Below are 24713 nucleotides of genomic sequence, written 5' to 3'. Positions count from 1 at the left end.
ACCACTTATATAGAGAAGTGGTGAGTGAATAGAAGGTGTGGATTGATGGGGTGGTTGTGTGATAGACGGATGGGGTTTAGCATGGGATGAGCACAAGGATCATCAACTTTATGATGGTGTTGGTTCAGTTTCCAAGCTTGTTCTTTTTCCAATGTTGCATGGCAACAATTCCCAATGCAATCCCCTTGGAGATACGTGTACAGTCCTCTCCTTTTGTGGTAGCCGAACCCTTCAACTGTCCCATCAATTCTCCTACAAAATAAAAGAAATGTGATTAAAAGAAAACTTGTGGAAAGTGGCGGCAAAATTAAAAGAATAACTACTTTTTAAAGTTTTTGTTTCTAACTACTAAGTGTTGTTCATGAGTGGACACCAACTGACTAACTCAACATCCATGTATGCAACATTGGCAACACCAAACTTAGTTTGGTGCCATGTGGTGTAAAAGATTTGTTCAAGGCCCCTAAGAGTGACATGATATGGGTTACATTTATGTTCTCTTAGTGTGCCTTGAACACCAAACTTGTTCCTCACTATATGTTGCACAAAAGGATTCATTCAAGTGCATGTCAAGTTGAGTTGAAATCCCTGAACCTTACTTTATTAACTACTTTTAAAAGCATGTAAAACATGGGTTGCCTCCCATAAAGCGCTTCTTTAGCGTCACTAGCTTGACGTTCTGCCTTTGTCATGGTGGTTGGTAATGCTTCAAATCTTCCCCTCTTGCAGTAAACCTATATCCATTGGCTTCATCAATGATCTCCACATGTTCTAGGCAGAGAACTTTGTTGATGGTGAAAATCTTAGGTAACTGAGATAGGATGGTGATGCCAGGGCATCTTGGCCAGTTTCACTGACCTTTTCTTTACTGCTTTTAGGGTAGTTTCATGCATTTCTTTAGGAAATAAGCTAGTTTTGGGTAGATATTCACCTACACCTTGATTCAAGCATACATTGTGTATTTTACATTATTTCATGAGGATTTTACATGAATTTAGTGACAAATTGTATGCTGTATTACCCATGACTTGGACTAGAACTTTGATGCACTCTGTTGCTTGATTTCAGGACCAAAGGAAGCAAGGAAAGGGAGGTAACTTGCAAGGTTAATGAGAAAAGTTATTGCCAATAACACTCTCAAAGCCATCATTGCCCACGTTAAGAGTCACGTTAACTAAGTTAACGTGCACCCTAACATGGAGAAGGGAGGTTAAGCCAACGTTAGTGACACTTAACATTGTCACTAACGTTGGCAAACACTCATGAGTGGCCAAGTTAGAGCCCACGTTAACCTAGTTAACGTGGCCTCTAACGTTAAAGGGGGAAGAGAAGCCAACGTTAGTGAAATTCAATATTGTCACTAACGTTGGCCTAAGGATGCAACACACCACGTTAACTCCCACGTTAACTTGGTTAACGTGGGAGCTAACGTAAGAAGTGAGAGTTGTCGACAACGTTAGTGACACTCAACATCGTCACTAACGTTGGAAGCAACCACACAACCCCCCAAAGAGCCACGTTAACTTCCACGTTAACTTAGTTAACGTGGAAGCTAACGATGAGGAATGAATGATGAGCCAACGTTAGTGACACTCAACATTGTCACTAACGTTGGGATGGCTAAGAATGGCCACCTTAGAAGCCACGTTAACCTAGTTAACGTGGACTCTAACGTGAGATCTAGGGGCACATTGGAACGTTAGTGACAATGTTGAGTGTCACTAACGTTCTTGAAGTTTGGCAAGGCCACGTTAGAAGCCACGTTAACCTAGTTAACGTGGGCTTTAACGTGAAGCAAAAAGGGGCACACTGGAACGTTAGTGACAATGTTGAGTGTCACTAACGTTCCCGAAGTTTGGCAAGGCCACGTTAGAAGCCACGTTAACCTAGTTAACGTGGGCTCTAACGTGAGGCAAAGGGGTACATTGGAACGTTAGTGAAAATGTTAAGTGTCACTAACGTTCTCGAACTTATACTTTCACTAAATGTTAACACCCCTAACGCCCTGAGCTAAAGTCTTTGCCCACTTAGCACTTTCTCTCTGCAAGTAAAGCCAAGCCCAAATGAAGAAAAGAACTGCTTCAAACTCAAGATCCAAAGGCCCAAGACTTGAAGAGCCAACTAGAAGCTGAGAGAAATAGTATATATAGGAGTAGCTTTGAATTGTTAAGGAGTTCTGGAGGCTGGAAAAAGGGAATTACTCTCTGTATTTTACTTTCTTTGCAATTTCTAGTTCTATGATGTATTCTTCATCTTTGTTTTCATTTTCAAGAGCTATGAACAACTAAACCCCTTTCATTGGGTTAGGGAGCTCTGTTGTAATTTGATGGATCAATACTAATTTTCATTATTCTTCTTCTATCTTTTCTCTTGATTTTACTTGAAAGTTGTCGATCTTCATCCAATTGAGTAGTTATCTTGGAAAAGAAGCTATTCAAACTTGGATCTCTTTTGAACCTTGAAAGAGGAATGAAGAGATCAAGCTAGAAATGCTTTCTCATGCTGGACCAAATTGGGTTTGGATGGGTATGTGACTATAACCCTCTCAATACTTGATTTGGGAAATGCATGTGGTATAATCAGTGACCATACTTCATCTCTTCTCATGAGCAATTGACCAAGGAATTGGCTATTGATCAAGACTTGAGAGATTGAATTGCAAGAAATTGTAATTCAATCAATTAAGATTGCCAAGGAGATCAATGAGTGCATTGATTGAGGAAGAGATGAAAATGAACTTGATCCGGAGAATTGCAACATCTCCTAAGCCCAATGAACTCCCCATCTCTGATCTTACCTATTCTCTTTAATTTCTGCCATTTACTTTTATGAGCAAATCCCCCATTCCCATTTACAATTCTGCAATTTATTTTCAGTCATTTTTTTGCAACTCTCAACCCAAATTCTGGATTCCCTCAACTAGAACATTCTTCTAATTAAAGTTGCTTGAACAATCAATCCCTATGGGATTCGATCTCACTCTATTGTGAATTTTTACTTGACGACAAATTCGGTACACTTGCCGAAGGGAGATTTGTTGTGAGACAAGTTTTCCGCGCATCAAGTTTATGGCGCCGTTGCCGGGGATTGATTGTGCATCAACAATGATTAAATTGGAAGATCACTAGATTGAGCATTTTTATTTTGTGAATTTCATTTTCTGTTTAAGTGATTTACTTTTTGTTTTAGTTAAACTTCTTCCCTTCCCCTTCTACTCTTTTGTTTTTCTTTGTTATTTTCAATTCTATTTGCTAACCCACTAACTGTTTGATATATTGCATCACCCACAACTAACAATAATTCTGACACAAATACTTTCTGCACCTAGCTTTTCTTGCTTGCACTTGATGGTTGTATGACAGGGAGAAGAAGCGGGGCTTCTACTTCCTTTGATTCTGAACCTGAGATGACCTTCCTTAGATTAAGGAGGAAGGCAAGAGGAAAGAAAGTGGTTGGTGCTGAGGAAGAAGAGGAATTCTTTGAACCAAACATGGAAGACAACATGGAAAACCATCATGAAGAAGAAGATCACAACCATGGGGGAGGAGGTAGAGCAAATCATGCTGGGGAGGATAGAAGAGTTTTGGGCTCTTACATCAATCCAAACCCAGGCAATTGTGGAAGTAGCATCCAAAAGCCAACAATCCATGCCAACAACTTTGAACTTAAACCACAGCTCATCACCCTTGTTCAGAACAACTGCTCGTTCGGAGGAGGTGTTCAAGAAAACCCCAATCAACATCTAACCACCTTCCTGAGGATATGTGACACAGTGAAGTCTAATGGTGTTCATCCTGACACCTATAGACTGCTCTTGTTTCCATTCTCACTTAGGGACAAAGCAACCAAGTGGCTGGAATCTTTCCCAAGGGAAAGCTTGACAACTTGGGAAGACGTGGTGAATAAATTCTTAGCAAGATTTTACCCTCCTCAACGAATCAATAGGCTGAGAGCTAAGGTCCAAACTTTCAGGCAACAAGATGGTGAGACTCTATATGAAGCATGGGAGAGGTTCAAGGACTTAACAAGGAGGTGTCTACGTGACATGTTCAACGAATGGGTGCAGCTGCACATTTTCTATGAAGGGCTCTCTTATGAGTCAAAGAAGGCCGTAGACCATTCATCCGGAGGATCTTTGAATAAGAAGAAGACTATTGAGGAAGCCATAGATGTTATTGAAACAGTAGCAGAGAACGACTACTTCTATGCTTCCGAAAGAGGGAACACAAGAGGAGTAATGGAGCTAAACAATGTAGATGCTCTGTTGGCCCAAAACAAGCTCAATACCCAGCAGCTGGCTGACCTCACCAAGAAGATGGAGAGGAACCAAGTAGCAGCAATCTCCACTTCATCAACAACCCAAGAAGGAGTGAATGAAGAAGCAGAGGGTAGTCAGGAGCAAGATCAAAACCAAGACCAGAGACGTACAACCCTGGATGGAGAAACCACCCAAACTTTGGGTAGGGAAGTGAGCAAGATCAAAACCAAGACCAGAGACGTTACAACTCCAACAACAACACTTCTCCACACGCCTATCAAAACCAAAACAGCACATCTGCTCCGAATCACCCATCAATTGATGACAAGCTCTCTAAGATCGAAACCTTAATTGAAGGAGTATGCAAAGACATTCGAAACAGTAAAGCATTCAGAGAGGAAGTGCAGTCAAACATGCAGAATCAAAATGCTGCCATCAAAAAACTGGAGACACAAATCAGCTATCTGTTTAAGCAGCTTCCTAACCACAACTTTTGCTATGATGCTCATTCAAGCAAAAGGGAGGAGTGTCAAGCTATCACACTTAGGAGTGGGAAGGAACTGAAGGAATGTCCCCAAAAACCACAAGAAGAAGGCTCAAATGAAAAGGGAGAAGAGCAAGATGGAGTTCAACCTCCCACGCCAAGTCTGCAGGAAGAAAAAAGGATACCACAACTGAACATCTCAAGAGCTCCATATCCCCAGCTATTGAAGAAAAGGGAAGATGACAACCAGTTCTCGAGATTTTTGGAAATCTTCAAGAAGCTACAAATCAACATACCCTTTGCTGAAGCCATAGAACAAATGCCACTCTATGCCAAGTTTTTGAAGGAGCTAATGACTAAGAAGAGAAGCTGGAAGAACAATGAGACTGTGATACTAACTGAAGAGTGCAGTGCTATCATTCAGCATAAACTACCTCAGAAACTGAAGGATCCTGGGAGTTTTCAGATCCCTTGTATTATAGAAAAAATCACAGTAGAGAATGCTCTTTGTGACTTAGGGGCCAGCATCAATTTGATGTCAGTAGCTATGATGAGAAAGATGAAAATTGAGGAGGCTAAACTAACAAAAATGGCCCTACAACTGGCAGACCGATCGTTCAAATTCCCTCACGGGATAATAGAGGATTTTCTAGTAAAAGTGGGAGATTTCATATTTCCAGTAGATTTTGTGGTGCTGGACATGCAGGAGGACGCCAAGACCTCCATCATCTTGGGAAGGCCATTCTTGGCCACTGCTGGAGCTGTCATTGATTTGCAGAAGGGTGACCTCACCCTGAGATTACACAATGAAAAGATGACATTCAATGTGTTCAAGGCCATGAGTTACCCACCATAACAATTGGGGGAATGCATGAGGTTAGATGCACTTGAGGATGAAGTGCAGGAGAATTTTGAAGAAGAAGAACCTGAAGAGGACGAGAGATTAGTGGAGGAAGAATCTGAATCAAGTGAAGAGGTGACCACAGCAGAAACACATATACCAGATGAACCAAAGGAAGGGAACCAAAAGTCAGAAGCACCCAAACTTGAACTCAAAGCACTGCCACCCACTTTCAAATATGCATATCTAGGAGAAAATGAAAACTACCCAGTGATCATAAATTCATCCCTCAGTCAAGATCAAGAGGACGAGCTATTCAAGGTGCTGCGGGAGCATAAGGATGCCATTGGATGGACCCTTGTTGACTTGAAGGGAATCAGTTCAGCCATATGCATGCATAAAATACTGTTGGAAGATGATGCTAAGCCATCCATTCAATCCCAGAGAAGGCTGAACCCAATCATGAAGGAAGTGGTACAGAAAGAGGTTATAAAGCTTTGGCAAGGAGGGGTCATATACCCAATTTCGGACAGCCCTTGGTTAGTCCCATACATGTTGTGCCCAAGAAGGGAGGAATCACTGTGGTTACCAATGAGAAGAACGAGCTCATACCTACAAGGACCGTCACAGGATGGCGGATGTGCATAGACTACAGAAAACTCAATGAGGCTACACGAAAAGACCATTTTCCCCTTCCATTCATGGATCAGATGTTGGAAAGACTTGCAGGGCACGCATATTATTGTTTTCTCGACGGTTATTCAGGATATAACCAAATAGTGGTTGATCCCAGAGACCAAGAGAAAACTTCATTTACTTGTCCGTATGGAGTGTTTGCCTATAGGCGCATGCCATTTGGGCTATGTAATGCACCTGCAACTTTCCAACGCTGCATGCTTTCTATCTTTTCAGATATGATAGAAAAATTCATTAAAGTTTTCATGGATGATTTCTCGGTATTCGGAGATTCCTTTCCTAGTTGCCTACATCACCTCGCCTTGGTATTGAAAAGATGCCAAGAGACCAATTTGGTCTTGAACTGGGAAAATTGCCACTTCATGGTGACAGGAGGAATAGTCCTTGGTCACAAGGTCTCTCACCAAGGCATTGAGGTTGATAGAGCTAAAGTAGAACTTTTTGAAAAACTACCCCCACCCAGTGATGTCAAGGCAATTAGGAGTTTTTTAGGGCATGTTGGTTTTTACAGAAGGTTCATTAAAGATTTTTCAAAGATAGCCAAGCCCTTAAGCAATCTCCTTGTATCTGATACACCATTTATCTTTGATGAAACATGCATGCTAGCATTTGCACATTTGAAATGAGGTTATCCTCTGCTCCTATCATTTCCCCACCTGATTGGAACCTACAATTTGAATTGATGTGTGATGCATATGATTTTACAGTTGGGGCAGTGTTAGGACAAAGGAAAGATAACCTAGTTCGTGTGATATACTATGCTAGCAAAGTCCTTAATAAAACACAAAGAAATTATACCACTACTGAAAAGGAGTTGCTAGCAATAGTTTTTGCATTTGACAAATTTAGATCATACCTCATTGGTGCTAAAGTGATTGTCTTTACAGATCACACAACACTTAAATATTTGTTTGCCAAGCAAGAATCAAAGCCAAGACTAATAAGGTGGATCTTACTGTTGCAGGAATTTGATATTGAAATCAGAGACAAGAAAGGAGTGGAGAACAAGGTGGCAGATCACCTATCCAGAATCCCTCATAATCAAGGTGGAGAAAATGATACAAATGTGAACGAGCTCTTCCCTGATGAGCAGTTGATGACAGTTCACAAAGCACCATGGTTTGCAGATATTGAAAATTTCAAGGCAACTGGGGCATTACCCCCAGGGATCAATAAACATCAAAAAAGGAAGCTCATGAATGATGCAAAATACTTTATCTGGGACGAGCCATATCTCTTCAAGAAATGTTCAGATGGAATCCTTTGAAGATGTGTTTCGGAAGAAGAAGGAAGAGAAGTCCTGTGGAATTGCCACGGTTCATGTTATGGCGGGCACTTTGGAGGGGACAGAACTGCAGCAAAGGTGCATAGAGCCTCAGCAACTCTTTCTGCGTAATTGTGGTTTCCTGAAGATTTTCTTCCTGCTTTCCTGGTGATGTATCTTCAGATTGTTTTGATGGTTTGTTCAGCTCTTCCTCAGTCTCCTTATCACTTATAGTAACCATCTTGCAATCTTCCCATCTGACTTTCTTTGCTTCACCTCTCGGATTTTTCTCTCTGTCACTTGGGAAGCTATCAGTAGGTTTGGGAATCTTCTCAGATAGGTACCCCACTTGAAATTCTAGTCTCTTGATGGTGTCTCCCTAATTCTTGATATTGGCTCGCACCTCCTCTTTGAACACCTTGTTATCTTGAATTTCCTTGCATATGCCTTCAAGTAGGGTTTCAATCCTGGAGAGTCTTTCTTCAGATGATGGTGAGTTAAGATTGGAGGGGTGAGAAGGGCCATTTTGACTTTGGTATGGATATTGAGGTGTGTTGTTAGGTGGGTGCTGATATGATCTCTGTGTGGAATGTTGGTGAGTTGCATTGTTGCTGGGGTTGTGGCGTCTCTGATCTTGGCCTTGATCCTGTTAATTTCCCCACCCAAAGTTTGGGTGATTCCTCCAACCAGGATTATATGTTTTGGAGTATGGGTCATGGTGCTGCCTGGGTAAATTTCCAATGTAGTTGGCTTGTTCCTGATCACCCTCTGCCTCTTCATTCACTCCTTCTTGAGTTGCTACTGAAGTGGTGATTGCTGCTACTTGATTCCTCTCCATCTTCTTGGTGAGGTCAGCTAATTGCTTGGTAATCATCTTGTTTTGAGCTAGCAGTGCATCCACGTTGTTCAGCTCCATCACTCCTCTAGTGTTGCCTCTTTCAGAAGCATAGAAATAGTCATTCTCAACTACAGTCTCAATGACATCTATGGCTTCTTCAATGGTCTTCTTCTTGTTCAGAGATCCCTCGGATGAGTGGTCTACTACCTTCTTTTATTCATATGAAAGACCTTCATAGAAAATGTGCAACTGTACCCATTCATTGAACATATCTGGCGGGCATCTTCTTGTCAGGTCCTTAAAACTCTCCCATGCTTCATATAGAGTCTCACCATCTTGCTGCCTAAAGGTTTGTACCTCAGCTCTCAACCTGTTGATCCGTTGAGGAGGATAGAATCTTGCCAAGAATTTATTCACCATATCTTCCCAGGTTGCTAAACTCTCATTTGGAAAGGATTCCAGCCATTTAGATGCTTTGTCCTTGAGTGAGAAAGGGAACAGAAGTAGTCTATAAGTGTCAGGATGAACACCATTAGACTTCACAGTATCGCATATCCTCAGGAAGGTGGTTAGATGTTGATTGGGGTCTTCTTGGACACTTCCTCCGAATGAACAATTATTCTGAACAAGGGTGATGAGCTGTGGCTTTAGTTCAAAGTTGTTGGCATGTATGGTTGGCCGTTGGATGCTACTTCCACAGTTTCCTGGGTTTGGATTGATGTAAGAACCCAGAACTCTTCTCTCTTGCCCAGCCTGATGTGCTGGACCTTCTCGGCCATGGTTGTGAGCCTCTTCTTCTTGATGATTCTCCATATTCTCATCCATATTTGGTTCAAAGTACTCCTCCTCTTCCTCAGCACCAACTACTCTCTTTCCTCTTGCTTCCCTCCTTAATCTAAGGAAGGTCCTCTCAGGTTCAGAATCAAAGGAAGTTGAAGCCCCTCTTCTTCTACCTGTCATACAACCAACAAGGCAAAAGCAAGAAAGATAGATGCAGATAGTAATTTCTACAGAAATGCTGTTAGTATGAGTGATGCAATATATCAAACAGTTAGTGGGTTGGTGACTGAATTGTAAACAACTAAGAAAAATGGGTAGGGGAAAGGGAAGAAAATAACTGAACAGAAAGTAAATTACTCAAATGAACTTAAATCAAACAAAATAAAAACAAATGCTCAATCTAGTTATCCACCAATTTAATCATTATTGATACAAAATCAATCCCCGGCAACGGTGCCATAAACTTGATGCACGGAAACTTGTCCCTTAACAAATCTCCCTCGGCAAGTATACCGAATTGTCGTCAAGTAATAACTCACAAAAGAGTAAGGTCGAATCCCACAGAGATTAACGGATTAAGCAATCAATGGTTGATTAATTATCCTATTTAGACGAATCATATTGGAGTGATAAGTAATCAAGGAAATGTAAATGGCATAAAAGTAAAGAAAAGCAATAAAGTGCAGAAAAGTAACTTTAGCTACAGAGGTCTAAACGACACGGTTCTAGTTGCATTGGAAAGCTAACGTCTGGGGCTTCGATTTGATATATAATATGCCATAGTTGACCTGACGCTAGGTGACGCGACCGCGTGCTCCTTGCGGACGCGTTGCAGTGATGGAAATTCAGCATGTTTGAATTCGCAACCAGCGAATTCTGGGTTGTTTCTGACCCAGTTCTCGGCCCAGAAAACACAGATTAGAGGCTATAAAGTGGAGGGATGCATCCATTCATAATCATGCTTTCATAATTCACAATTTTAGTTTTAGATGTAGTTTTTAGAGAGAGAGGTTCTCTCCTCTCTCTTAGGATTAGGATTTAGGACTTCTTTTAGTTTTAGGAGTGACTCTCAATCCCAGGTTCAATGTTCTTTTATTTATTTTCCTAATTTAATTTATGGATGTCCATGTCAGATTTAAGTTCTTTTGTGAATGCAATTCGAGGTATTTTCAGATTTAATTTTGCTTTGCTTCATTTATAAATGTTTTTAATTTAATTTAGATATTTTCCCTTTTGGCTTTGGTTAAATAATTGGAGACTCTTGAGTTATCAAACTCATTGTTGATTGAAAATTGGAATTCTTCAAGAATTAATTCGAGTTCCACTAACTCTAACTTTTCCTAAGGGAAGACTAGGACTTGAGGAATCAGAATTAATTCATCCACTTAACTTACTTTCATAGTTAGAGGTTAACAAAGTGGGAGAAAAATCCAATTCTCATCACAATTGATAAGGATAACTAGGATAGGACTTCTGAATTTTCGTACTTTGCCAAGAGTTTATTTTATAGTTATTATTATTTTATTTTACTTGTCATTCAACTAACTTTTTACCTTAATCCAAAACCCCAAAACACACTTTTTCATAACCAATAATAAGAACACCTTCTGCAATTCCTTGAGAAGACGACCCGAGGTTTAAATACTCGGTTATCAATTTTAAAGGGGTTTGTTACTTGTGACAACCAAAATGTTTGTACGAAGGGATTTCTGTCAGTTTAGAGACTATATCTACAACGCGACTGTTTTTATGAAATTCTTTACTGGCAAAAATCCTGACGTCAAAATGGCGCCGTTGCCGGGGAATTGCAAACGTGTGCCTTATTATCGGTTATTGTAAATATTTGCTTTTTACTTGTTTATTTGTTTTTATTTTTGTTTTTATTTTCGCTTTTTTTCATAAATTAAGAGATTATTGGTTTTTATTTAATTAAAAAAAATTTCAAAAATTTTTTTTTCTCGGTGTTCATCTTGATCTTCAAGTTGTTATTCGTGTTCATCTTGACCTTCAAGTTGTTCTTAGTTGTTTTCTTCGTTTTGATCTAAAAATTTTTAAGTTTGTTGTCATTTTATTGTTTTTCTCTTTCCTTATTAAATTCAAAAATTCAAAACTTAAAAATCAAATTCCAAAATTCAAATTTAAAAATTTTCAAAATTCAATTTTAAAAATTTTTTCAAATTTCAAAATTCAAATTTCAAATTTCAAAAATTTAATTTTCAAATTTCAAAATTTAATTTTTAAATTCAAAATTTAAATAACCTTTTAATTTAAATTTGTTTTTATTTTTGTTTTTAATTTTTATTAGCTACCATGAATTCTCACCCCCTCTCGCTTTGAGTTTGGTTCTAAATCTATTGAAAGGAGTGGAAGCTATAACAGGAATATGCATCAAGGTCTAAGCAATCAAAGATGGATGGAGCCAAGAGGATCTGATCAACCCTTTAGGCAACAACACCCTCCAAGATATCATGGGCAAGGACCACTCTACAATGCATGCCAAGCTGATAGATATGGTGGACCCCCTTGTAATTACCAACAAGCCCCACCCTGTGCTTATGAACCACCTCCCCAACATACATTTGAACCACCAAACTCACAAGCCCCTTTACACCATTCACCTCCATATGACCGTAACCCACATCCACCATACCAACCATCCTATGAACCAAATGAACCATACATAGATCCACCCCAACCTCCATTAGATAATAATACGCTCATCTCTAACATCATTGGTCTCACCTCTACACTCCAAAATCTTATATCCCACATGAACCAACCCTCTACCTCCAATATTCAACCCTCAAGCTCTAGTGCACTTCCTTTTCAACCACATAATGATCTTTTCATCCCATCACCACCCTCCATGGAAGAGCACCCACATCCATCAATCCAAGAGCAATATGATCCCAATTATGCTATTGATATAGAATAGGAAAGAAGGAATCATCTTCGCGAATCCATACTTCATAAAGAGCTAGAGGAGGCCCTACGGGTAAAGGTAGGAAAGACCCTTCAAGATGAAGGAGTAGTTGAAAGAAGTTGTCATGGAAAGAAAATCATCGAGGATGAGTACGATTTTGTACTTAAAAAACTGGACAAGGCAGCAATTATTAAAAAGGAAGAAGTGGTTGCAGACTTAAGAGATGTTGTACCTCCATTGGAAAGTCTAGTCACAGATTCTCCTTCCAAGACGGTTGCATTTGATGTTAAGGTACAACCTCCAAGGCAGATCATGGTTGAAGACTTTGTAGAGGTTGATCAAGAGATGGAGATTAAAGAAGAAGAAGCACAGCCTCCCATGCCCTTGGCGAGCAATGAAAAAGAGATTGAATTGGAAGAAGGCTACCAAGAGGAAGAGGTTGATATTGAAGAAGCTTGCAAGGAGATGGAAGTTGTCAAAGAGCACAAGGGAGTGGAGCTTGGAATCACCTTGCCGAAGTTATTGGAGACCCCTCCCCCTAAGTTGCCATCATCCTTCACAACATTCAAGTGGGTAAAATTCATATCCCTTAGCTTTCTAATTCCACTTGAATATGGGCTACTGGAGACGGATGGTCAACTTAGAGCTCTTTGTGGCATTAAGAGTAAGAAGAAGATGGTCAGTGGCAAGAATTATCCTGCAAGGTTCATTATGGTTGGAAGCTTTAAGTTTAAACACAAAGGTTGGTATAAAGCTCAACTGAATGGGTCTAGAAAGCTGTTTGGATGTCTCAGTGTGAATTCCGACTGTTCACCACCCACGTGGAAAAATGATGATCAACAAGAAGATGGGTGCAAAGGCAAGGTCTGGGACCCCGGAATTCAATCTAGAAATCAGCACCCTTGGGGCCTTGTCACTTGCTTTAACTTACTTGAAGGCTTTCTGCACCTAGTTTGGGATCCCGGAGGATACTGGAATTACAAACATTGGTGGAGATTCCTGGATGAATACAAGCATAAGCCACCATAACAGGGAGCTCACCAAATGTCCAACTTAAGGACTCTAACTAAAAGTGCTAGGTGGGAGACAACCCACCATGGTATGATCATTCCCTTTTCAGTTTTAATTTTATTTCGTTTTATTTGTTTTTGAGTTTTATTTTATTTTATTATATTGAACCTGGAGTTTTGCATCACATTCATATTAACACTGCATTCTGCATTTTTTTTTCAGATTATATATAAAAAAAAAAGCACGCACGCGACGCGGCAGCATCGCTGACGCGTCCGCGTCACCAGTGCAATGGGAAGAAAAGAAAACGAACAGAAAGTCACGCGAGAGCGTGGCTGGAGGCGCGCCTTTAGCATAATTTGACCCACGCGACCGCATTGCTGACGCGTCCGCGTCATGTGGGAAAAATGCCTCCCCACACGTCCGCGTCACCCACGTGACCGCGTGGCCCTGTAAATCGACGTAAAAAGGTGTATGGCCGAAAGTTGAGCTGGAATTGGGCTGGACTCGTGCTGGAAGCCCAAGCCCCACCATGCGACCGCCTGCCCCACGCGGCCGTGTCATTTTGAGAAAATGGCCACTCACGCGATCGCATGACCCACGCGATCGCGTCACCCAAAATTTGGCAAAATAAGATTTTGAACAGAGAGTTGTGCGAGCGCGAGGCTGCCCTCGCGCCAGTAGCATAAAACGTGTCACGCGACCGCGTGACCGACACGACCGCGTCGATTAACTTAAAGCACAAGTCACGCGACCGCATGCCCCACGCGTCCGCGTCGCTTGCGCCGCACAGCCTATCCTAATTTGCCAAATATCTTATCTTTTCTTCCCCAATCCTAATTTTTCCTCCCTCCTTTCTTACTTACTTCTTCTTCCTTTCTTATTTTCTTTAAACTTCTCATCTTCTTTTCCTTCATTCTATTTTACTTAATTTATTTTCATATTTCATTCATTGCATTTTAATTTTGTGCATATTTTTATTTTCTAAATTTATTATTGGTGTTCAAATGTTCTTATTCAACTGTTATATCTTTTCTGGTATTATCTTGGTGCTTCATGACTTGTTTTATTCTAATTGGGTATTATTATTCATAAATCAATGCTAATTTTTATAATACTGATATTCCTTTTGCATTGATATATACTTACACTATTTTGCATTATCCATACCCTCTTTCCCCATTGTTTCAAATCTTGCACCACTGGCATGCCATGGCTTCTATTATTTTCTCACGTATATGTTGTATCTACCATGTAAATGAGACCCTTATCATTTGGCATTAACCCAACCATACTTCATTTATTTTCTTATTTTTTATTTCTGGGTTACTTTTCTTCCCTTTTTCTTTCCGGATGGCCACCCGAAAGAGAACCGGAAGACGTTTACATGGGGAGACAAGACAAGTCCACCTGCACAATCTTTGGAGAAAAGCATCAGTTGGAATAACCCGTCCACTTGCACATCTTTGCATGCACCGAGGACGGTGCAATCTTTAAGTGTGGGGAGGTCGATACCGATCTCCATGGGTTAGTTATTTTCTTCTCAACACCAATATTTTATTTTTCTTGTTAGTTGTTGCATTTGCATATTTAATTGCATGTTTATTTGATTTTGTGCATTTAGTTACTACTTGGTTGAAATAATATTTTCTTTTTCAAGAAATTTTTATAGTATTTCATTAATTTAAATTAAAAAAGAAAACTTTTCTATTAAAACTTGTTTGGAAGTTGTATTTGGAACATGGTTTTTGAGCTAAAGAACACACAACCTGTGAGATTTGAGCTTATTTACATGGTTACATTATTTAACCATAAATTTTTATTCTTGTGTGTTTTATTCTTTATGATTGCAATCTTTGCTTTGTTCCATTCTATATGTCCATTATTTAGTGTATTTACATGCTTGCATATGATTGAGGCCATTATTTGAATTTTTACTCACTTATCCCAAATTAGCCTACCTTTCACATCACCTTTGTTAGCCCCCTTGAGCCTTTAAATCCCCTCTTATTCTATAAACCACAATACTAGCCTTAAGCAGAAAAACAAAACAAAAATCCCAAGTTGAATCCATAGTTAGCTTAAGATAGAAAGTGTGTATTGTTTAAGTGTGGGAAACATATTGGGAACATGGATGATAAAAACAAAGGGTAGAAAGTTAAAAAGAATAAAATAATTCAAAATAAAAATTTTAGGAAGCATGCTCATGTGAAATCAAAATAATTAAATCACCATGTGCGTTGAAAAAAAAATATATTAAGTAATTAAATAAGGGGATACAAAAAAAAGAGAAGAAAAGAAAAGAGAAGAAAAATAATATTGCCCCAAATGCAAAATAAAAAGAATCAATGCACATGGGACAAAATTCAAAAATAAGTTTGATACATGAGCATGTAATACAAAAGTGGGAAAAATTTGGGTAGCTAGATAAAGTATTTTAAAATTATATAAAGTATGTATATGTTAGGTGAGATCTTAGACTAATCAAGGATTCACTTTATAAAGCTCACTTGGCCATACATATACCCTTACCTTTACCTCAGCCCCATTACAACCTTGAAAAGACCTCATGATGTTTGTATTGGTATACTAAATTTTGTTGATTGGTTAGATGAAGAACAAAGTTTAGAAAGCATGACTAGAGAAGAGTAGAGTGAATTACCCTATACACTTGAGAGACTAAAGTGATATACACTACCAGTGAGGGTTCAATGCTTGATTCTATGTTCCCTGCTTTCACGAGCTATCTTCTTACAAGTTTATTTGCTTTTTATTGTATGATTTGAATTAGTGAAATCTGATTTTTGTTTGTCTTGAAGAGCTTATTTACTTTTAACCGAGTAGGTAGAAACATTTTGCATGTAGTTACATTCATACAGATAGGTAGCATTTTATACATTCTACCATTCCTCTTCATTCCTTTATAGCTTCTCTTGAGCTTAGCATGAGGACATGCTAATGTTTAAGTGTGGGGAGGTTGATAAACCACTATTTTATGGTTTATCTTGTGCTTAATTGAGTGGATTTTATCAATCTTTACCCACTTATTCATACTATTTGCATGTTTTACATTTTCCTTCCTGATTATGTGCTTTGATTGAAAACATGCTTCTTTGGCCTTAAGTTCCCTATGTTAATCCTCTCTTATTACCATTAGATGCCTTGATATGTGTGTTAAGTGATTTCAGAGATTACAGGGCAGGAATGGCTTAGAGAATGGAAAGGAAGCATGCAAAAGTGGAAGGAATACAAGAAGTTGAAGGAACTGCAAAGATGTCCAATCTGACCTCTTCGCACTCAAACGGCTATAACTTTAGCTACAGAGGTCCAAACGACGCGGTTCTAGTTGCGTTAGAAAGCTAATGTCCAGGGATTCGATTTGATATATAATATGCCATAGTTGCCCTGACGCTAGGTGACGCGACCGCGTGCTCCATGCAGACGCATCGCAGTGACGAAAATTCAGCATGTTTGAATTCGCAACCAGCAAATTCTGGGTTGTTTCTGACCCAGTTCTCGGCCCAGAAAACACAGATTAGAGGCTATAAAGTGGAGGGATGCATCCATTCATAATCATGCTTTCATAATTCACAATTTTAGTTTTAGATGTAGTTTTTAGAGAGAGAGGTTCTCTCCTCTCTCTTAGGATTAGGATTTAGGACTTCTCTTAGTTTTAGGAGTGACTCTCAATCCCAGGTTCAATATTCTTTTATTTATTTTCCTAATTTAATTTATGGATTTCTATGTCAGATTTAAGTTCTTTTGTGAATGCGATTCGAGGTATTTTCAGATTTAATTTTGCTTTGCTTCACTTATAAATGTTTTTAATTTAATTTAGATATTTTCCCTTTTGGCTTTAGTTAAATAATTAGGGACTCTTGAGTTATCAAACTCATTGTTGATTGAAAATTGGAATTCTTCAAGAATTAATTCGAGTTCCACTAACTCTAACTTTTCCTAAGGGAAGACTAGGACTTGAGGAATCAGAATTAATTCATCCACTTAACTTTCCTTCATAGTTAGAGGTTAACAAAGTGGGAGAAAAATCCAATTCTCATCACAATTGATAAGGATAACTAGGATAGGACTTCTGAATTTTCGTACTTTGCCAAGAGTTTATTTTATAGTTATTATTATTTTATTTTACTTGTTATTAAACTAACTTTTTACCTTAATCTAAAACCCCAAAACACACTTTTTCATAACCAATAATAGGAACACCTCCCTGCAATTCCTTGAGAAGACGACCCGAGGTTTAAATACTCGGTTATCAATTTTAAAGGAGTTTGTTACTTGTGACAACCAAAACGTTTGTACGAAGGGATTTCTGTCAGTTTAGAGACTATATCTACAACGCGAGTATTTTTATGAAATTCTTACTGGCAAAAATCCGGACGTCAGTCACCTTTGAAGCAACATTTATTTTCTAGCATTTTTCTTTTCTTTTTGTATCTTGGCCTCGACTCTAGGTATCATGTCTCAAAGCGGCTTTTTAAGATAAGCTTTCAATCAATACTCCCAAACCAGTTGGTCTAAGGTATTAGGTGTTGAAGCACCCCTTAGGATATACTTGCTCAAGCCTCTCTCTTTGACACAAATCCACCACAAGCATTTAACGAGGACAATAACTCTTTGAGTTCTTTTTTCTTTCTTTTTCTTCCTAATAATTGATGCTCAGAGCCTTGGGCTTGTTCTTTGTTTTTCTTTCTTTTTTTATTTTTGTTGCAGCTTCTTGGATCAATAGATGTTTGAGAAATTCCATAATACTTCTCTAAATTTCATTTCCTGTCTATGAGCTCCATGCAAGTTTTCACAAACATGCAACCTCAAGACACCATCATACAATCAGAACCTCCACTCCTCTTAATCTTTTGCTTGCCCCAAGATTTATAAAATTCTTCAACATTTTCCTTTCAAAAGAATGATTTCCTTGTTGCATTCTTAGAGATATTGGGTGCAAGTAAAATTCAAGATGATAATCATGATATCATAGCAACATGTTACAAATCAAATATCAAATTATGCTTATTCACAAGGAGTAATCACACATGCATAAATAGAAGACAATCATGCAATTTAAAGTGCTGGAAATAAGTAAGAGGAAAAAGGAACTTTACCACCTTGTAGTTCATCTTCTTTGTTGTTGTCCTTTTCCTCCTATTCTTCCCCTTCCCACACCAAACTTAGAATGATTGCTTATCCTCAAGCAACAAGTAAAACAGTGGTGATGGGGTTTATGATGGATCATGAATGTCTTAGAATAAAGTGTGAGTATGCATGTATTTCAGCAAGCAAGATTAAGGATCACAATAAAGGCACAAGAACTAAAAACAGCAACATTGTGATGGCATCAATAAGTGGTGTTGGCATGGTACTTTGCATGAAAGTTAAGTGGCAATACCAAACTTAGTGTGACACTGTCATTTTAGAATGATGCAAATACCTAGTGAAGATTGAAAATCATTTTGTTGCATGGCAACACCAAACTTAGAATGCAATCATATGTCAAATTATTGAAAGTAAACTAAGCAAGGAAAGAAAATGTTACCTATGGTTGGGTTACCTCCCAACAAGCGATCTTTTAATGTCATTAGCTTGACATGTTGTTCATGAATTTCGTCCTCTTCTTCTAGTTTGTTAAGAGGAATGACCTCAAGAGGAAAGAGGAGCCAGTTAATGCCCCTTGTTTTGAGTTCCTCTCTCCAGCAAGCCTTCTTCTGTTGTTTGCTTGAGTAAACTTGCTTGTTGGGGTAGGGGTAGGATGGCTTTTGGTTGACCTTTTCTTTTTCATGGATATTGTCCTTCTTTTCTTGGTTACCATCCTCTTTTTAGTGCTCATGTTGATTGCCTTCACCACCTTGATTTCAGGACTTGGGTGTTGTATGATGGTTGGAGCATCCTCTTTATCAAGATCTTCTTGAATTGGTGGTTCAATGAACTTACCGTTTATGCAACTCTCTGTTTCATTGGAGTGTGGGTTCCCTTGATTGACTTCCTTCCTTGTTCTTGACCTTTGAATGAACTTCTCTGTTTCTGGAGAGAGTGAAGTGGTCTCTCTTTGTGATCTCATCTCTTCAATGAATTGTTCTTCAGAATAGAGTTGTGCATTCTGTCTCAATTTTTCTTCATGGTCCCTTTTTGCTCTTTTCTCCCATTCGTTTGTCTTTATTATTTCTTCAAGGAGGAGTTCTATCCTAGCGGGTCTCTCTTCTTTTCTACTTTTTTTGAGTTCTTCAATGATGAGTTCCATCCTAGCAAGTCTATCTAAAGGAGGTTGGGTAGGTTGTAATGGTTGGTCGGGGTTGGCTTGTGAATGGAATTGGTTGTTTTGTGGTTGTGTGTTCTGAAAGTGGTATGACTCTTGTGGGTAGTGGATTGAGTTTTAAGGATGGTGAAATGAATTGTATGGATTTGGGACAGAATTTTGTGCTGAGGCATACTCAAATGATGAAGAATTTAGGCATGTAAAACTTGGAGGTGAGGTTGGATAATTGAGAGGTGATGGCTCTTGATGAATGGGGTATGAATGAGTGGAATCTCTTTGATTTTGATCTTCCAAACCACAACCTGAGTAGTGATCAATTTCACCAAAATATGGACCATTTTGTGGCTCTGGAAAGTACTCTATTTCATGTTCTTGATACTCCCACCCACCATGAGCATAGTAAAGTGAATCATTCTGTGGTGGTGGAGAGTTTCCCATGAAATTTAATTGACTAAAATATGATGGATGCTCCTTTCTTTCTTGCAGAAAGCTCTGTCTCAAACAATAATCACCAAAAGAAATTGGAATCTCCATTGTTACAGATGAGGAAATTCACAGTGAGGCAATATCACAAACAGTTAGTTAGCAAAAGAAAATAAAGAAACAAAAGAAAACAAATACAAAAGAGAAGTGTCTAATCTAGTAAATCAATCAACCGGTAGTTTGTTAATCACAATTAATCTCCGGCAACGGCGCCATAAACTTGATGCACGGATACTTGTCCTTTAACAAATCTCCCTCGGCAAGTATACCGAATTGTCATTAAGTAAAAACTCATAATAGAGTGAGGTCGAATCCCACAGGGATTGATTGGTCAAGCAACTTTAATCGGAAGAATGTTCTAGTTGAGCAAAGCAGAATTTGGGTTGAGAATTACAGGAAATTAAATGGCGGTAAAGTAAATTGCAGAAAATAAATGACGGAAGGTAAATTGCAGAATCTTAAATGGGGAAGGGGAGTTTAGCATGAAAGTAAATAGTAGAAAGTAAAGAGAATGGGTAAGATTAGAAATGGGGAGTTCATTGGGCTTAGGAGATGTTGCATTCTCCGGATCAAGTTCATTTTCATCTCTTCCTCAATCAATGCATTCATTGATCTCCTTGGCAATCTTAAGTGATTGAATTCCAATTCCTTGGTAATTCAATCTCTCAAATTAGATCAATAGCCAATTCTTTGGTCTAATTGCTCATGAGAAAAGATGAAGTGTGGTCAATGATTATACCACCTGTATTTCCAAATCAAAGTATTGGGAGAATTATATGTCACCATATCCGCCAAAACCCCAATTTGGTCCAACATGAGAAAGCAATTCTAGCATGATCTCCTCATTCCTCTTCCAAGGTTCAGAAGAGATCCAAGTATGAATAGCTTCTTTTCTAAGATAACTACTCAATTGGATGAAGATTGAAAGCTTTCTAGTAAAATCAAGAGAAAAGAGAGAAGAAGGATAATGAAAACTATTATTGATCCATCAAATTACAACAGAGCTCCCTAACCCAATGAAAGGGGTTTAGTTGTTCATAGCTCTGGGAATGAAAAGCATAGATGGAGAGTATATTCTGAAAATTAAACTGAAAGTTACAGAGAAAGTAAAATACAGAGAGTAATTCTAATAATGCCAAAAGCTCCCTTCTAGTTCAAAGCTCTCCCTATTTATACTATTCTTTTGATCTTCTAGTTGGCTCTTCAAGTCTTGGATATGGGCCTTTGGATCTTGAGTTGAAGCAGTTATCTTCTTCAGTGGGCTTAGCTTTACTTGCAGAGAAAAAGTGTGAAGTAGGCAGGGATTCTAGCTTAGGACGTTAGGGGCGTTAACGTTAAGTGAAAGTGTGGGTTCGAGAACGTTAGTGACAATCACCTTTTTCACTAACGTTCCTAACCCAAGGATGCTCCACGTTAAATTCAACGTTAGTGGCATCAACGTGACCACTAACGTTGCCTCTTGGTCCTTCGCACACATTATTAGGACTTACTTTTTCCAATAACGTTGAGAATCTTCCTTTCTTCCTACGTTAGAGTTCACATTAGTGTGGCTAACGTGACCTTTAACGTAGGCTTGCCACATCTTCGAGAACGTTAGTGACACTTACCTTTGTCACTAACGTTCCAAAATGCCCCTACTTCCCACATTAGAGTTCACGTTAACTAGGTTAACGTGGCTTCTAACGTGGTATTGCTAGCCATCTCCAACGTTAGTGACAAAGGTGAGTGTCACTAACGTTGGTTCATCATCCCTTTTACTCACTTTAGCTTCCACGTTAATGTAGTTAACGTGGGAGTTAATGTGGCTCATAGTGCCTCATCCCAACATTAGTGACAAAGGTGAGTGTCACTAACGTTGGCGATTCTTTGCTCCCTCCACATTAGAGTCCACGTTAACTGAGTTAATGTGGCAACTAACGTGGCTCAAAGTGGCTTAGCTCAACGTTAGTGACAAAGGTGAGTGTTACTAACGTTGGTCATTCTTTTGTTTCCCCACGTTAGAGTCTACGTTGACTGAGTTAACGTGGCTCTTAACGTGGCCAATATGAGCTTGGTCTAACGTTAGTGACAAAGGTGAGTGTCACTATCGTTGGCTTTATTCTCTTCTTCCACGTTAACTACCACGTTAATGTAGTTAACGTGGCAATTAACGTGGGCTATGATGGCTTCGAGGACGTTATTGGTGATTACTTTTCTCATTAACGTTGCAAGCTAGCTCTCCTTCCACGTTAGAGGTCACGTTAGTTAGACTAACGTGGCCGCTAACGTGGTTCTTCCTTGCTTCTTTTGTCCTGAAATCAAGCAATAAAGTGCATCAAAGTTCTAGTCCAAGTTATGAGACATGCATCATCCAATTTGTCATTCAATTCATGCATAATTCTCATGAATTCATATAAAAATCACAATGTTAGCTTGAATCAAGATGTAAGTGAAATTCTACCCAAAACTTGCTTATTTCCTAAGAAAGTGCATGAAACTACCCTAAAACCATAAAGAAAAGGTCAGTGAAACTGGCCAAAATACCCTGGCATCAGTGGTCACCCAATTCCCTTAGCCTAGGCCAAGAGTATAGAAAACTACTCCATAATCAAAGGAAACATTTCATCAAACACATGGTATGCACTAACTAAAGACATATTTAAATTGCAAAATTAATTGGAAATCACAAGTACCCACTAACAATTATCAATAGAAAATAACTCAAATAACACTATCAATCATAGAAAACATCAATGTATTAATAGAAATTCAAAATCCACACATTTCATAAAATGAGAAGAAAATGGGAAAATGACAACAAAACACAATTCCAACGCAAGATCTAAACAAAATTATAACTAGAGAACTCAAATTAAGTAATTGAAACTAGAACTAACAAGACCCAATTTAGAAATTCAACAAAGGATGATCAAAACAAACTAAATTTAGAGAGAAGTAAGAGTTTCTCTCTTTAGAAAACAAGAACCTAAAACTAGCTAAAATTATGTGTATGGTGTGAATGAGTGAGTCCCCCACATTCCCCCTTAGTTCCTTGGGTCTTTTAATGCAGAATCAAGTTGGATTTGGGCCTGGAGCCTTGCAGAAACCGCCAGCCATGATTTCATTAATGAATTCACGTGCTGGGCATCACGCGTGCACGTCGGCCACGTGTGCGCATCGGCCACGCGTGCGGGTCATATGAGGTCTGCGAGCCATGCGTACGCATCGAGCATGCGTGTGCATCGGTAGGATTTTGCATCACCACGCGAATGCGCCAGCTTATGTGTGCCATTCTCAACTATATGCATCCATGCGTGCGCGTCAACCACGCGTGCGCGTCGCCACCAAATTTCCAAAGATTTATTCTTCAAGTCCCTTCCACTTGTGCATGCTTCCTTTTCATCTTCTGGACCATTCTTGCCCTATAGATCCTGAATCCACTTAACAAACACATCACGGCATTGAATGGTAATAGAAGAGGATTAAAAATTGGCATTTTTAGGGTTAAAAAAGCATGTTTTAAACCATGAAGCAAAAGTAGGAAGGAAACACAAAACCATACAATTTATATGAATAAGTGTGAAAAATATTGATAAAACCCCCCCAAATTCTACATAAGATAAACCAAAAAATTGGGGTTTATCACCCTCCTTGGTACTTAATATATTTCTAGCTCTCATAGGACTTAGGAGCAACCTAACAAACCCTAGAGAACCTACAGAGCTCCTCAAACTTGCTAGTGTACTCAGCCACTGACATGGATCCTTGCTTCAGCTACATGAGCTCCAACTCTCTGGCCTCCCTGACTGACTTATAGAAGGTACTTCAAAATAGCTCCCATGAAATGTTCACATTCTGTAGTTGTAGCAATCAGCACTCTCCTTGCCACCGGTGCTGAGCTTCTCCCATTAGTTGATAAGTCACAAATCCACGAATTGATTGTCCTGGACATCCTGAGTTTGTAGTGCACACTCCATGGCTTGGAACCAGTTATCTGCTTTAGTGGGGTTTGTTGTTCCCTTGAAAGTCAGGGGGTTAACTTTCAGGAAAGAATCTAACGTCATCTGAACACCACCTAAGTTATTCCCAGCCCCTTCTCATTTCTGTTTCCATTTTTGGCTGGTTCCCCTATCCTTTCCATAGCTTATGTCATCGTAGCAGCACTCACTTGCATTAAATTGGCTAGGTTAGTCATTGCCGCCATAAACTCGGCATGGGGGTTAGCGGGTGGGTTATCCTCATCCTCTCTTCGAGTACATGATCGACCTTGTCCACGAGTTGCCATCAGGGCCTGTCCACACCAAACAATTGATATCAAAGAAATTGTCACGGCTTTAGACACACTCCAATGCTACCGCGCCAGCACTCGGACTTACTCAACCTCTTGAGTTAAGACCAAGTCAGCCTAAGCCTCAGTATTTAGCAAGTAAACTAAGAACACGAGAGAAAGGAAGCTTTAGTGGAAAGAACACTTTATTTCTCAAGTCGTATGTGAGTCATTTGTAACAGTCTCAATACCTCAAGCTCAATGCTTCAATTATCCCAAAAGGCAATCACAAACAAGCACACTATACATATCAAACAGATATCCTAAATAGTACAAAACAAAAATAACCCAGAGTATGCAATGAAGCACAATCAGTCCATTCCTCATGTTTACGAGGATGAACCACTCAAATACTACTAAATGTAACACCTTATCACCCAAAGCCTTATCTTTAGTCGTAAAGCAAAAGATGACAAAGCGTCATGACAATTCTAAAGCTCCATACAATAGTATATAACAAAGAAATATTAGGACTAGAATCCCAATGAAGGAAAAGAAGACCAAAGACGTATAAAAAAATATGCACAATGTGAAACATTCACACATGATAACTAAAGTGCATTA

At 39.1% G+C, this 24713-nt stretch overlaps 2 non-coding genes across 2 annotated transcripts; one reads left to right on the top strand and one right to left on the bottom strand.

Annotated features, from left to right (window-relative positions):
- Positions 1-3943: 3943 nt before the first annotated feature.
- On the bottom strand, positions 3944-4047 carry LOC148553702 (small nucleolar RNA R71). Its single transcript, XR_015892880.1, has one exon. It is a non-coding gene; the product is annotated as a small nucleolar RNA R71 (small nucleolar RNA).
- A 4599-nt stretch (positions 4048-8646) lies between these two features.
- LOC148553701 (small nucleolar RNA R71) lies at positions 8647-8753 on the top strand. The gene has a single exon (XR_015892752.1). It is a non-coding gene; the product is annotated as a small nucleolar RNA R71 (small nucleolar RNA).
- Positions 8754-24713: the final 15960 nt, after the last annotated feature.

The sequence above is a fragment of the Arachis ipaensis genome, chromosome B7 (genome assembly GCF_059453495.1).
Source record: "Arachis ipaensis isolate K30076 ecotype BB chromosome B7, ASM5945349v1, whole genome shotgun sequence".
Lineage (NCBI taxonomy): Eukaryota > Viridiplantae > Streptophyta > Magnoliopsida > Fabales > Fabaceae > Arachis > Arachis ipaensis.
Note: the sequence above shows the minus strand (reverse complement) of the source record. Positions and strands in the feature narration are given on the sequence as shown.